This window comes from Apteryx rowi, unplaced genomic scaffold, assembly GCF_003343035.1.
Source record: "Apteryx rowi isolate R43461 unplaced genomic scaffold, aptRow1 scaffold_150, whole genome shotgun sequence".
Taxonomy (NCBI): domain Eukaryota; kingdom Metazoa; phylum Chordata; class Aves; order Apterygiformes; family Apterygidae; genus Apteryx; species Apteryx rowi.
The window spans coordinates 523,670-536,836 of record NW_020447753.1 but is presented as its reverse complement, the minus strand read 5'-3'; positions in this window follow the sequence as shown (position 1 = coordinate 536,836).

Below are 13,167 nucleotides of genomic sequence, written 5' to 3'. Positions count from 1 at the left end.
GCATTATGAAAATGGTTATATGATTGCATATTGTACTATGCCAATTATCAGAACATACCTCAGTTTGGAAAGTCTAATTTTCATTCCCAGCAGCCAAAGCTGAACGAATGTTATTATCAAGTGAATATGCAGAGTGTATATGAAAGGGTTCTAAATCATGGGCAGACTAACCCGGGAACCAGTCTATCAAGACAGCATAGAGCATTAAATCACCCTTCACAGAACACTTTACCCCCTAATGCCTCTGAAACAGCAACATCGTTCCGAAACAGCAATGAAAAAGTGTCACAGAGTATCATAAAAATGTACTGGGTACTTCTGTCCATGCTTATGGGAAAATGTTGCCAACTGAGATGTGTAAATAAAAACCCAGCAAGATCAAATGGTACTTTACATTATGGCAAAAACAATCAGTGTCTAGACAAATCATCTTTTAAATTCATCCTCTGCACTTTAGCAAAGAACTTTACTGCTGCTAGGAATTAAAAAGCAAAGGAACCCAAATTGCATCTTTAGACTGAAATTATCACATGTGTAAATAAAAGTAATAGATCTAGGTGTACATCTACAGTTAAATATGTTCTCTGTTTATTCTGGTTCTTATGAAGTACTTATTGTCTAATTTATCATATGGCTGATCTACTTTATATTTTTTTGATTTAAAATGACATAAAATTGGTCTCAGGTCTGTATCTGAAACAGTGCAGGTAGACTTTTATGCCCACCTGGCTAGATGAGTTCTGTACTTTTATTGAGTAAGGGCTCCTGCATTAGGACTCTTAGAAAATTACAAAAATAGCTGTGCTGAAGGGGTGAGGAATATAGGTTATTAAAGAGACTACTACTACTACTACTACTACTACTACTACACACACACACACACACACACACACACACACATGTACAGATAAAACTCTTCCTCCTCAATATTTCTTTTACTGACTAATAGGAATTTTGTGCATGCTGGCACATTTAGATCTAATTTCCAAAGCATGTCATTAATACTTCTGTGGTAATTCAGTACAAAAATCTTCAACTAAATGATATATACTTGAGAGAATAATACCCAGGAATAAAGGAGAAAGATGATGAAGCTTTATTGGCCTTGGAACTCCCCATGATAACAATATTAAATCTTGAGAAGACACTCCCTGAACACGGTTGAAAGAGGCCATTGAAGGAAGGTGGAGAAAAGGAATAATTCAAAAGGGGAAGTTCTACCTCAACATGTTTGCTCTCAGAAAATGCTGAAGCACTAACCAAGCACCTGCTTGTGGTCCTTTCAGATAACGTTAACTCCATTTTTAATGAAAATCAAAATTTGAGAGCTGTTAAATATAGATTTTAGTTAAAGAAGATTAATTGAAATTGGCTACTTGGCAACCAACTGCTCTTATTGTGGCAGTTGACCCATGTGAAGATAATATGAGAACAGGCTTGGGGATTCCAGCAATCCATACGAGCTAAGTAAAAAAAGAATAGAGCAAAGATTTTCTTTTTGAAAATGCACACGTTCTTCAGTTAGCTTCGTGGATCATTTTATAAGGAATTGTTTTTCATAGCAGAAAGACACAATTCATGCACCTCACAACACTAAAAAAGAGAAAAATATCCGAAGTGCAATATAAATGATCCATGATCTAGGACCAATAAGTTATCTTAGTGGATGAGTTAGGATGCTGTTTATGCACTGCTTGGATAGCTCAAAGCACTCCAGGAGGTATCTACATTTTGGCTGCATATTCTTCTAAAATATTTTATTATTTAGCTTTTGGTTACATTATGTGCACTTTAAATTTGCTTATTTGAAAACTGAGATGATTCTTAAATTAAAGCCATGGAGTCAATCTCTGGCTCTTGACTTCAGATGGGCTTAGTAGGGCAATATACAATTTTAGAGTCTCTGAGATTCTGCTCTTAATCAAAACTTCCTCAAATGAAAAGGCAATCTGAAGTCTACTTTTCAGGGGAAATATGTATGTACATGAATTTTAGTCTSGAGTCAGAAGTTTGTGCTAGGTCCCTCACTAAACATAGTTTTCCAAAGTCATTATGAAAATTAGATTGATGTCAAATGGACTTTTTTTTTAGTGTTTTTGGTCTGCTTTCAGCTGTGTATATATGAACCCTCTTTGCCAGGTTACCTGAATGTTAGCAGCCTGTATGGTACAGCTGAGACTGGGGCAAAGATAATGTGGCTTGGTTGATAGGCATGTCCTACCACAGTATCAGTATGAAATAATAAGAATTGATTGTCAGAGGTGACAGCCTAGTTTATTAAAGGAAGCCAGTTTACCTGAATAAGCCAGTCTGTAAAATATGACAGTTTAGTTGCTGCTTTGGTTGCAGCTGCGATGTCCCAGCTGAAAGATTTATTCAACCGAGAGAAGGGTGGGATGAATATCTAGGATTAAGAGCCACTAGAACCATCCCAGGGGAAACAGCGGTCACTTTGCAACAGAACCCTTGGCTTCTTTGAAGCATATACATAACATTTACTTTAGGTTGCTTTAGTAATTTATCTTAGCTACAATTCAGACACCAAAGGTAATAAGTAAGGCTGGCAATTTCCATGTTCAACCAATGACAAGAAGTAGGATCCTCTGGGGACAATTCAGAGCATGCAAGTTATATACTAAAGTAGCTGAAAACGGATATTGTAGTTACCTCCTTCTGTGCCTCATTTTCTTTATTCATTAAGGGGGAATAATAGTATTTCTTTACTTCTCTTGTCTCCTCCTTCCCCACTCCTTTCCTTACAAATGAATTGTTTTTTTCAAGTATGGCTTCCTGCAAAGGCACAAAGGCAATTTAAAATCCTGCCTTCCCATAAGTACTCTATGTTCTAGGAGCCAACATATCCTGTGAGCAATGTATGCTGTGAATGAATACGGCACTTAGTATTCACATCTTTGTGTATTTTAGTGTTGCTCATATGGAACTGAAAATAGTTTTCTACTGCCTATTGTAGCATTGGTCTGCCAACTATCCTGTTTGACTTTTGATGATTGAACTGATTTGAACTGGTGTCTTTTGAGGAAGAGAATATTTCTGAGATATGTTGACCATGCATACAAACCATAAAGACCCATAAGAAATCTTCATGGATCAAATCCACTCTATAAAGCCCATGTCATTGAGCTCAGCATAAAGGTGGAGGAATCCATTCTTGACCAACCTAACCAGTGCACGTGGGTTTGGAGTTGCCGTGCTAGATACTATAGCAACAGGCTCTACAATAAAAGCTATGAATCAGCTGCTGCCTAGCCTGTCAGTTGCTTTGAATACAAGGCACTAATTGCTAAAAGTTTGTGCCTTCACCATATGTTCAAGGGCTCATTAACCTCAATGGAATAGCAGACTCATTAGCAGGCTTGTCTATGGATTAACCATTCAGTGCTGATGGAGACCTACATTTGCTTAGGGCAGGTAACATTAACTTCATACCTTCTCATCAGTTTTATGTTTTAGGAAACCAAATGATCTTTGGAAATATATTTCTATAATCTTTCTCCTATCAGAGCTCAGCCAGGTTTCAAGAGGGCTTTTCTGTGGTGTAATTAATGTGTAGAAACTGGGATCAAAGTGAATTTTCTGCTAAAACAGATCAAGGATGTAAATTATGATTCCGGTTAGTTTTACCTTTATGTGCCGTCTGCCTTAAATTTTGGCTGAAATTCCAATGACAGTCTAGGAATGTGTCTGAGATTGCTCTTTTATTGCTGCCATTTTTCGGATTAAGAGTTAGGTTCYGGCAAGTTTGCTCTAGAACTGACCCTGAGGCATCTCTGTCTTTCAGGCACCTATAAAAGAAGGTAAAACTGAAGGCAAGGCTGAAAAGAAACTCAAACCATTTAGTTCAAAATCACGGTGATAATTTTACTTCACCATTTGTTCTAGTTCACTACCTGTCTGGGTCCTTGTCCTTCCACAGGCCTCAGAGAGGAACCAAGAGCAGCACCCTTCTCAAAAGCAAGGATATACTGTTTTTTTTGCAGATGTGGGCCTAGCCTGAAGCCTCTTTTTAACCACTGAACTTGATAAAAGTCTGAGAAATGACCTAGCAGTGGTCAGCTCTTTAGATAAAAGAGGTCCTGTTGTTAAATTAGAAAAATAAAATTGTCAGATTCTTATTACTTGATGCAAGTGACCATTAAAATAAACATTAAAATAAAACTTGTATAAACTGATACATGTATTTTTTTTCTCTTTAGTATTTATAAAGAACTCTTTTGACTTGATATAATTTTTAGCCTCTTTACTCTTGCTTTGCACAGAGTAAGGCAGTGAAGAGTCAAGCTCAACAACCAATGTAAGTTCAAGTTCAGTATTCCATTTAAGCAGAGTGGAATCGCTGCCTGAGACATCAAATTTGTGCCTACATTTTGGCTGTTTCATAAATCAATTTTCCTAAGTTCTGTAGCTCAAGGAAGAAGGTGAGTGTCTTTGGGAGGCTTCAGAGAGAGAAAGATCTTGTCTGCTTAATTTTGGAAGCCTCAGTCTTTCAGGCAGGCTCTTTGTCCGTAGTCCTTCAATGGTACCTACCAGTTTCTAGTGACTATGCAGGGAATTTAGGCATGTGTTTTAGGTGCAAATAAGATGTTTAAGTTAGGCAGATTGGCTCTCATCAGATCATTATCTGCCTGCAGTCGTCTTTTGGTACATCTGGATAACTCAAACAGTAAYCATGGGAGCCCACAGCTGGGTTCTGGTTTAAAGCTAAATGTATCCTAATGTAACATATTCCATTGCACTTTTTCACACTGTGTTAATCATATGAATAAATCCAGCATAAGTAATACAYGCAGATTCCTGCCAAGGGTGTAACAGCAAATGATACCTGCTTCAGACACTTGTCCTGAGAGATTTAAGATGGATGTCTCAATGCCCAAAGGGAAGCTGTTTAGAGAAAAATCTGAAATCTGTACTGGCTTGTGGGAGGAAGACCTTGGCTACATCTTTACTGGCAAATTATGTGGTGCCAAGGCATTTTCCTGGGCATGGCACTTATTGTCAGAGCAGTCTCTGCTATGGTTTTAGCCCAGACCTAGCAGTATTCTCTCAAAGAAGTCCTGGGGATGGTTCAGGAATTAACATAGGCCAGAGATCATTTCCAAGAGGCATGTTGCATGTGACCACCTTGTTTTAGAGAGTAAGAGAGCTTAACTCTGTGTGGATACAGGCTCTTTCACACCAGCTGGCCTCAGTGCAGGAGATCAGTCCCAGACCTTTTAAATTACTGGAGTAGAGAGAGGGTCTCAGTGATTGCAAGTTTAAATCACCACTATCCTTAAAATAATGGTCTGCTTCAGTGCAAAGAACTGTCCTGATCCCAAAGAGATCCACAAACTTTTGCTATCAATTCAGAAGCCTTCAGCTCTAACTCTTGGTAGGTTTGTACACCTGTATGCCTATATTGGTAAACCAATAGGGCACCTGCTATAAAGTTCTCTGATTCTGTCTTGAAATCTGATTTCCACATTGATATGAGTGGAAATTTTCAGTAAAGAAAATACAAGCCAACCAAAGCCATAGGTAGAAGTTTTGAAAGGGACAACAAACAGTAGATTTTTCAAATTTAATGTTGCTCACGAACAAAACTATCACTTTTGACTAACAGTGGGTCAGTTCTCTTGCTACAAGTTCTGGAGGACAACAAAAGCAGTTATATATTTCTTACAGTAGGACATTTATTTAAACATAGCCAGTAAGGAAGCTAATGAGGAGCTTCTTTCTCATTCTTGCACACAAGCACATATAGGTGAGATTGCTTGTGAATGATATCAGCTTCATTCATTAAGACATGAGCAACCTCATGTCTTAAGAGATGACTCTGAAGTATTCCCAAAAGTGTGAAATACGACTGCGCTCTAGTGCTCTTCCTTCTAAAAAGATGGCTTCTGTTAAGTCATTCATTTTCCTCAGCCCTTTGAGTGATGGTTTGAGAGGTTTTGCTGTGTTGTAATTAGCCAAGGAAGAAGCAAATCACTTTTAAAGCTAGCCCATACATGCATTTGTTATTTGTGATATGCATGAAAATTAATTACAGTTTGAATTTACTCAATACAAAGAGAAGCTAGTGAATCACAATTTGCAGTTCATTGAATAAATGTCAGTTATTGATTTCTGTGGTTGAGTACTAGTGAGGTAATGCTATGTTTGATACTCATTAGAGGTGGCACAGCACAGTATATCATAAAATGTAATTAGGGGAACATCAATCATTTAAAATATGCAGCAAAGATTAAATATATTGCTATGCATGGAGAAATGAAAAGGCTCATTAACAACACAGTGTAATGTGACAGCAAGAGAGCTTGATTTTCAAAAAAGGAATCTTCCAGTGTGTTGAAGATCATGACAGGCCTCTTCTTCATATTTTAATTAAGGTTTTAATCTGATTTTGCTTCTGCTGCCAGAACAGATGAACTTTCATGCATGCCGTTTTGTCAAAAACATTTATGGTAATATTCGTTAACTGTTGATTAGTAGAACTTCTCATTAAGGTGCTTTTAAGACTGGGCAAATGTCTTTTTGAATAGGGTATTCAGTTCATCTTTGTCAAGTTCTGAAACGCAGTTGTTTGATCGCAACTTACTCTAACATGTCTTCACGATTTTTTGATATCTCACTTGTGTGGAGAGACAGTGAGTCAGGACAATGAGAAGCAAGGAGGAGGGATAAATCAAGGCTTTACCTTGCTGTAAGTGAACTCCCTCAAGGTGCTAGTGGGAAGAGAGCAGAGGAGAAGCTAAGATCCTCACACTCTCCTTATTCTTTCCCTTCAATTTCTTTAGCAATGCAAGTAAAATTTCAGTAAGGGTGTTTCTTGCAGCTCTATAAAGCATGATTCTAGTCTGTGAGCTGTTAGAAGCACTTGAAAAGTTGAAGGCCTGTAGAGAAGGCTAATTTTAGCTCCCTATGCAGCGGAGGGATCCAATTCTTGTGAATGGTGTGAAAATGATCTCTCTACCCCCGCCTGCAGAGTCCCTCATCTGTTCCGTCCTAAGCTGTGTTCTTTCATCTGGGCTGCTGGGCTGAAGCAAGAGCTGAGAAGAGAAGTCTCCTAGGAGGACAAACACTACCAAATAGCTTTGTTAATTCTGCGACTTGAACAGGTTTGAAAATTTCCTTACCTGAGGGAGCACTGGATTTTATAAATAATCTAGTTTTAGAAGTGTGGCTGTATGAGAAAGGGCCTCATTATACTATGTGCTGAATGGGAGGCAAAGATCCTAACAGAGTCCTCCTGTCCTTTTAATGGTTATTAGGTATTCCGATCCTGACTGTTAACCTTAGATGAAGTAAGCCATACTAACATTTTCATTCACACTGAAAGTTTTTAGTTCTCAGATATCCTTACTTGCCCTCTCCCTTTCTACTTTTAAGAAAAAAAAAAAAAGAAATCTTCTAAAATATAACAGCTAATACGTGGACACAAATATACTTTCTCTTTTTCTCTGTTTCTCTTTCCTTCTCTCAGGGCTACATCTGTGTGGTCTGCTTAACTCGTTACTCATTACTACAAAAAAGTTCCTTAAAAAGGCTTAGTCAATGCCCCCATGTCCCAACAGCTACCCTAGGTTCTTGACTCAGTTGAAATTTAAAACCAGTGCTAGGACTCTGGCCTTCTGTGAACACTTGTACTGGTGTCAGGCCTTGATTCCTGGCCTTTTCCAGAGTACTTTGTGGATATAAAAGTAGTCAGGACTTCAGATCTAGAACAGCTCATCTCTAGATCCTTTTTTATTCACAGGAAATTCAGTCCCAGAAGCTGTATCTGCAGAAAAATACTACTCCACCACTCCACCTCACCTTTCTCCACCCTTTTAAATGAGCCATCCTCCCACCTTTTCTGTATCAGGTTTTCCATAGCTCTGCTGATTCCTCTTGCTATGCCCATAAGTCTGAAAAGGAGAGGGTACCAAACTGGGAAGGAAGCAGGAGTGTGTATGTTGTAAATTGTACATTGTAGAAGACTGTAGATTGTAGGACTGTAGGCATGTAACACTCTCACTCCATTTTCATCCCAAGTAGCATCAGTGAGAGATGGTCTTCTTTAGAATAACAAGTTGTAGACTCCCTTTGACTATATTGGCTGGATTTTTTGACTTTAGAGTTTATGGCTATAGATCTATTGATGAGATCTTTGCAGAAGCTTACACACTTGACAAGCATGTAGACACCTACACGGAGGACACATGGGCTTGATTCACTTGCCTGCACATGGGTGTGTAATGCTACTTCACATAGCTTAGGCACCCTAAGGCTTCCAGTTGCCACTCCAGAAGGGCATGGGTCCTTGTACCTCCTGTGTAATGTCCGCCAGCTCCATGTGGAGGCCCTCTAAATTGGTGTAAAATGCAATGTACGAGCAATTGAATCAAGCTGCCAGAGTTACGGGTGAGCTGAATCCTACCCAGGTCTCTGTTGTGTTGACATCCCCATTTGAGCTAGTCACTTTAGGCTCCTTCTGTAGTCATGGGAGAGAGTCATCTGACCAGTTTTAGAYGTCTACCTGAGATGAGACAAACCTTGGAAAAGATTAATCACACCCTAGTAGTGCCTGTTTCTCACCACTGATTATATAGGGCGCCCAGATGACTGGCTTAGATACATAGGGCTTGCACAGTGCACACCTACTTTCAGCAAGGGGAATCCCATGCTAAGTGTTTGCAAATAAATATTGCTTCTTTTTTTCTTGCTTTCCTTTCTTTTTTTTTTAGAGCCACCATTAGAGATGAGGCAAATAAAGAGACAAAGTATTTTGCACTGATCACTACTTGCTCTATTTTTCACAGAAAGAGAATGAATGCTTTTCTTAAAAGCATGTCCACTTAGACATAATCTTTGTGTTGGTGTGTAGGAAGAAGAACATATGTATTTAAGTTTCATTTTCAGATGTTACCACAGAATCTCAAAAATGGTACATTAGTAACTTTCATACATATTTTTCATCCTATGTTTGACACGTAAATAGTACTAAGCAAAGAAGCTTTTTGAAAAAAATTCTAAACAGTTTGTTTCACTGATATTTGAGTCTTGAAAAAACTGCTTTCTGAGCCTTCACAATATATATCCAGACTACTCCGAAGCAGAAAAGAATGTCTTTTATCTGCAATTTATTCTCTGCACTGTAGCTCATCCTCTTCCTGATGTCTGTGGCTTTTAACCTTTGAGATGTTTTCTCAAATACGTACAGAAATGCCAAAGAGCAGTGGTTACAGAAGGCCCAAACTCTGTAGATTTTTGAGTTAGATCCATACATGGAGCTTGACCTGGATTCAGAAGGTACCTTTGTACCTTCAGTAGAATCAAGGTGTCTTACTTCAAAACTGCAGTTCTTTAAATTCTTTCTCAAGTGTTTACTAACTTGGGTTAAAGCTAAACTACATAGTCATCTTGGTGTTTGATGTCAGCAAGCCAAGAAGCTTGCTCAGAACTGCTGCAGTCTTGGTAGGACAGATGAGTTTTTCTTATGCCTTCCTTCTATTTCTGACCAGAGCTTAATCCTGTGGTGTTCTTGGAGTGCCTAAGAGACCTTAGCTGAAACCATAGAGTGAAGGACTGGATGCCGGTGGGTTCAGTGGTTCCTCTTCTAGGAAGAAATGAAATCCACATATCCCACTACCCAGGAAAATGCTTTGATTTACTGACTGGAGTAGTTTTAAAGATTTCTGTTGAAACTGTTCTGTTTTTTATCAAACATTAAACGTGTATTGATAGGTAAAAACGGAGAAGAGAGAGATTCTCTAGTCTAAGGGTTAGGGCTCTCGGGAGTAAAGTGATCAGATTTTTGTTTCGAATTTTTGTTTCGACATGACTTGTGTGTAGGATTACTTGAAGGCGAACATGTGCTGACATGTTCATGCAACACAAAGCAGAGGTAAGAAATGAAGTCAATACCACTGTTTTATAATACAGGGTAGAGGGACAGGTTTTGTAAGCCAATGAGGGCCATTGGCTGTTACTGAGGTCTCTGTCTACTTTTGTTGTAGCATTGTGATTGTGCACATTTATAGGGCTATGGCTTGAGAAGGGAAGCTTGAAAAATCTCCTTATCTTGGGTGTAAACTAGGATTGAATTAGCATCCCAGTGACTCTTGTTGAAACACTAGCTCTGCACTGAGACTACAAAATGAAACATTTTCCCCTACTTTTATTCTGAGACTATTTTTATCAAATTTCCTGGAGTATTTGAGGCTTAGACAGACAGCAGAGAAAATTTTAAACAAGAATTTTCAAGTTGAACAGTCATAAGTCACTAGAAAGTGTTGTGCAAGCAAAATAGGAAATGCTGCAAGCTCTGCATGTAATATAGCTATAATAATATTTTATATGCATGTATAATGTACATCTGTGGTGTATCAGTCAATAATGGGGCAGGAAGAACTGAGTAAATTGATTGCCTATATGAATTTGGACCCAAGACAGTAATTGCACAATTAATGTGAATTGCACAGCTTTAGCTGAAAACTTACAAGCCTCATCTGCTTAGCAATATACATTTAAATAACATTTCAGAATTCCAGGGAGACACTACAGTGTATGAATAAAATAGCATTAATCCATGTCTAGTTGAGTTGAAAGCATAAGAGAGAATATATGAATTTATTTAAAGCAATCCACAAACGTGCCCCAGTGATTCCTTACAAAGTTAGCCATGTAGAGAACCTTTGTTAGTTTCTTTTTTGTCTTTATTTTCAAATAAAAGGAACAATTAAAGAAAACACTTAGCTAAACACAGAAGAAAAGACAAGGTAAAAAAGACTGTGAGTCAGCCAGTCTTTCTGTATCATTCAACAGGCAGCAGACAGAAATTGGCAGCAGGCCATCTTTCTCCATAGGTGAAGGCAACAGTCTGAGCTCCACTGAACAATGACTCTTCCTAATTCATCAAAATTACAGTGACAACTCTGCTAAATAACTTTCTCTTGGAAGTGTGTGGAAGCTTCAAATGTGTTATTAGCTCTCATAGTTGTTCATTTGGTGAGGTAGTCTACTGGTTACACATCAAGCTGCAGTAGAGTGAACATGAATGCAGTTGGTCATCGACTTGAAAGAGATTTTTTAAATACAATGACTAACTTTTGGAAAGCTTGTAATTCTTAATTTCTACTTTCTGTATTTGCAAGTAGAAAAAATTTAAAGCATTCATTCTATTGATACACATAGAAGCAAAAAAAGGGAAAGGTGTCAAAGACACAAGATTACCCAAAGTGCAAGATTAAATTTGGTCTAAGGCCAAAATTTAAGAATTTTCCCATGTCATAAAATCATAGGATCACAGGGTCATTCAGGTTGGGAAGGACTTCAGGAGGGCTCTAGTCCAACCTTCTGCTCCAAGCAAGGTCAGATGTGGGGTCAGACCAGGTTCTCAGGGTCAGGTTCAGTTGGATCTTGAAAACCTTTATTCAAGGGTAAAGACTGTGTAGCCTCTCTGGGCAACCTGTTTCACTGCAGGACTGTCCTCATGAAGCAGAAAAAGTTTCTCCTTATAACCAATCTGAACTTCTTGTTTCACCATACGCCTGTTGTCTGTCATCCTGTCCCCACGCACTACTGTGAAGAGCCCAGCTCTGCCTTCTTGATGACCTCCCTGAAGATGCTCGCAGGGAARTGCTCCAGCCCCCTGACAATCACGGCAACCTACACTGAACTCAATCCAGTTTGTCAATGCCTTTCATGTGTTGGGGACCCTAAACTGGATGCAATATCTAGATGCGGTCTAATGAGTGCTGAGTAAAGGAAGGGATAATCAAGTCCCTTAACCTACTGGCTGTGCTCCCGTAAATAAAGCCCAGGAGGGTGTTGCCCTTCTTTGCTGCAGGGCATGCTGCTGGCTCACTTTCTTGCTGTCTGCCAAGACCTCCAGATCCTTTTCGTCAGAGCTAGGGACCAGTGATGAAGTCCAGGTTATCTAATTTCTTATTTACTAGCTAAATATAACCAATTGCATAACCCTGACTTGCTTTAAAATGTCCAGCGTTGTAGTGTGTTTGAAGGGAGAAACTGAGTATGACATAATTTGATAGGAATTGTGCAAATTGTTGTAAGTGTAGTGGGATTCATCTCAGGTAATATTAGCCACCCTATAGCTGTGTGTTTTATTTAAGCTAATTGCATAGGTTCCTTCTCTAGACAGTGGAGATACTTAAAGAGAATGGTACATAAATGTTGACCACAGATTAGATAAATCTTCCCAGCTCCCCAACTGATGAAACCTAGGCACCTATCTGAGATTTGCTGCCTAACTTCCAGATAGCCAGTCAGGTGAGATGAGTCCCACCTTTGATATTAATTTAAAGAGTGAATGGATCCTTTCTGTATCAGCCTATTTGCTGGAAAGGAATCAGGTCAAGTAACAAATATAAAAGAATTATTGACTCTGAGGTTGACAATATTTTTTCAGATTCTGATAACTAAACATCTTCTTCTTACTCACATTATTAATGTTTGTCAGGGACTGTTGTTTTATTGGGTATTAATTTGATAATTATATTCATGTGATGATTAGATATTAATCCATTGTATTCAGATTTGATTGCCATATTTCATTTAATAGTGTTCTAATGCAGGAGCAGAGCAAAGAATAAGCTGGCAGCTTCCATTTAAGAGGACAGAATGTTAGACTGAATGGACAGATACTATTTTCTTTGTTGTTAGTTTTTAGAACAGCAAGGGGAGATGAGAAACAAATCAATAAGTCTTGCAATTGCAGTCTACAGTCCCCCTCTGCTGTATTTCTTAGAATAAATTTGACCCTAGACATACAAGCTTCAAGCGTGCTAAAAAGTTCTGTAGTGGCTGGAAATAGTAATCTACATACTTATTCCATTTTTAAGACACCAATGCAAGGGAATACTTCATCTGAGCTGGAACTGAAGATAGATGCTTACAAGTTACATTATCATCTGTCAAGTTTGCCAAGTCCCATACTGAGAAGTGGACAGCTTTCTCTGTTAGAGGGTGGAGCACAGAGGGTCAGATGCAGAGAGAGGTTTGCCTTTCCCATTGATATTTTGCAATCTGAGCTCAAAGACAGTCAAGCAATGTTTTGCATAGCTTTCTTCCAGGCATGTGGATTCTCTCCTCTCCTCTCCTCTCCTCTCCTCTCCTCTCCTCTCCTCTCCTCTCCTCTCCTCTCCTCTCCTCTCCCTTTCCCTT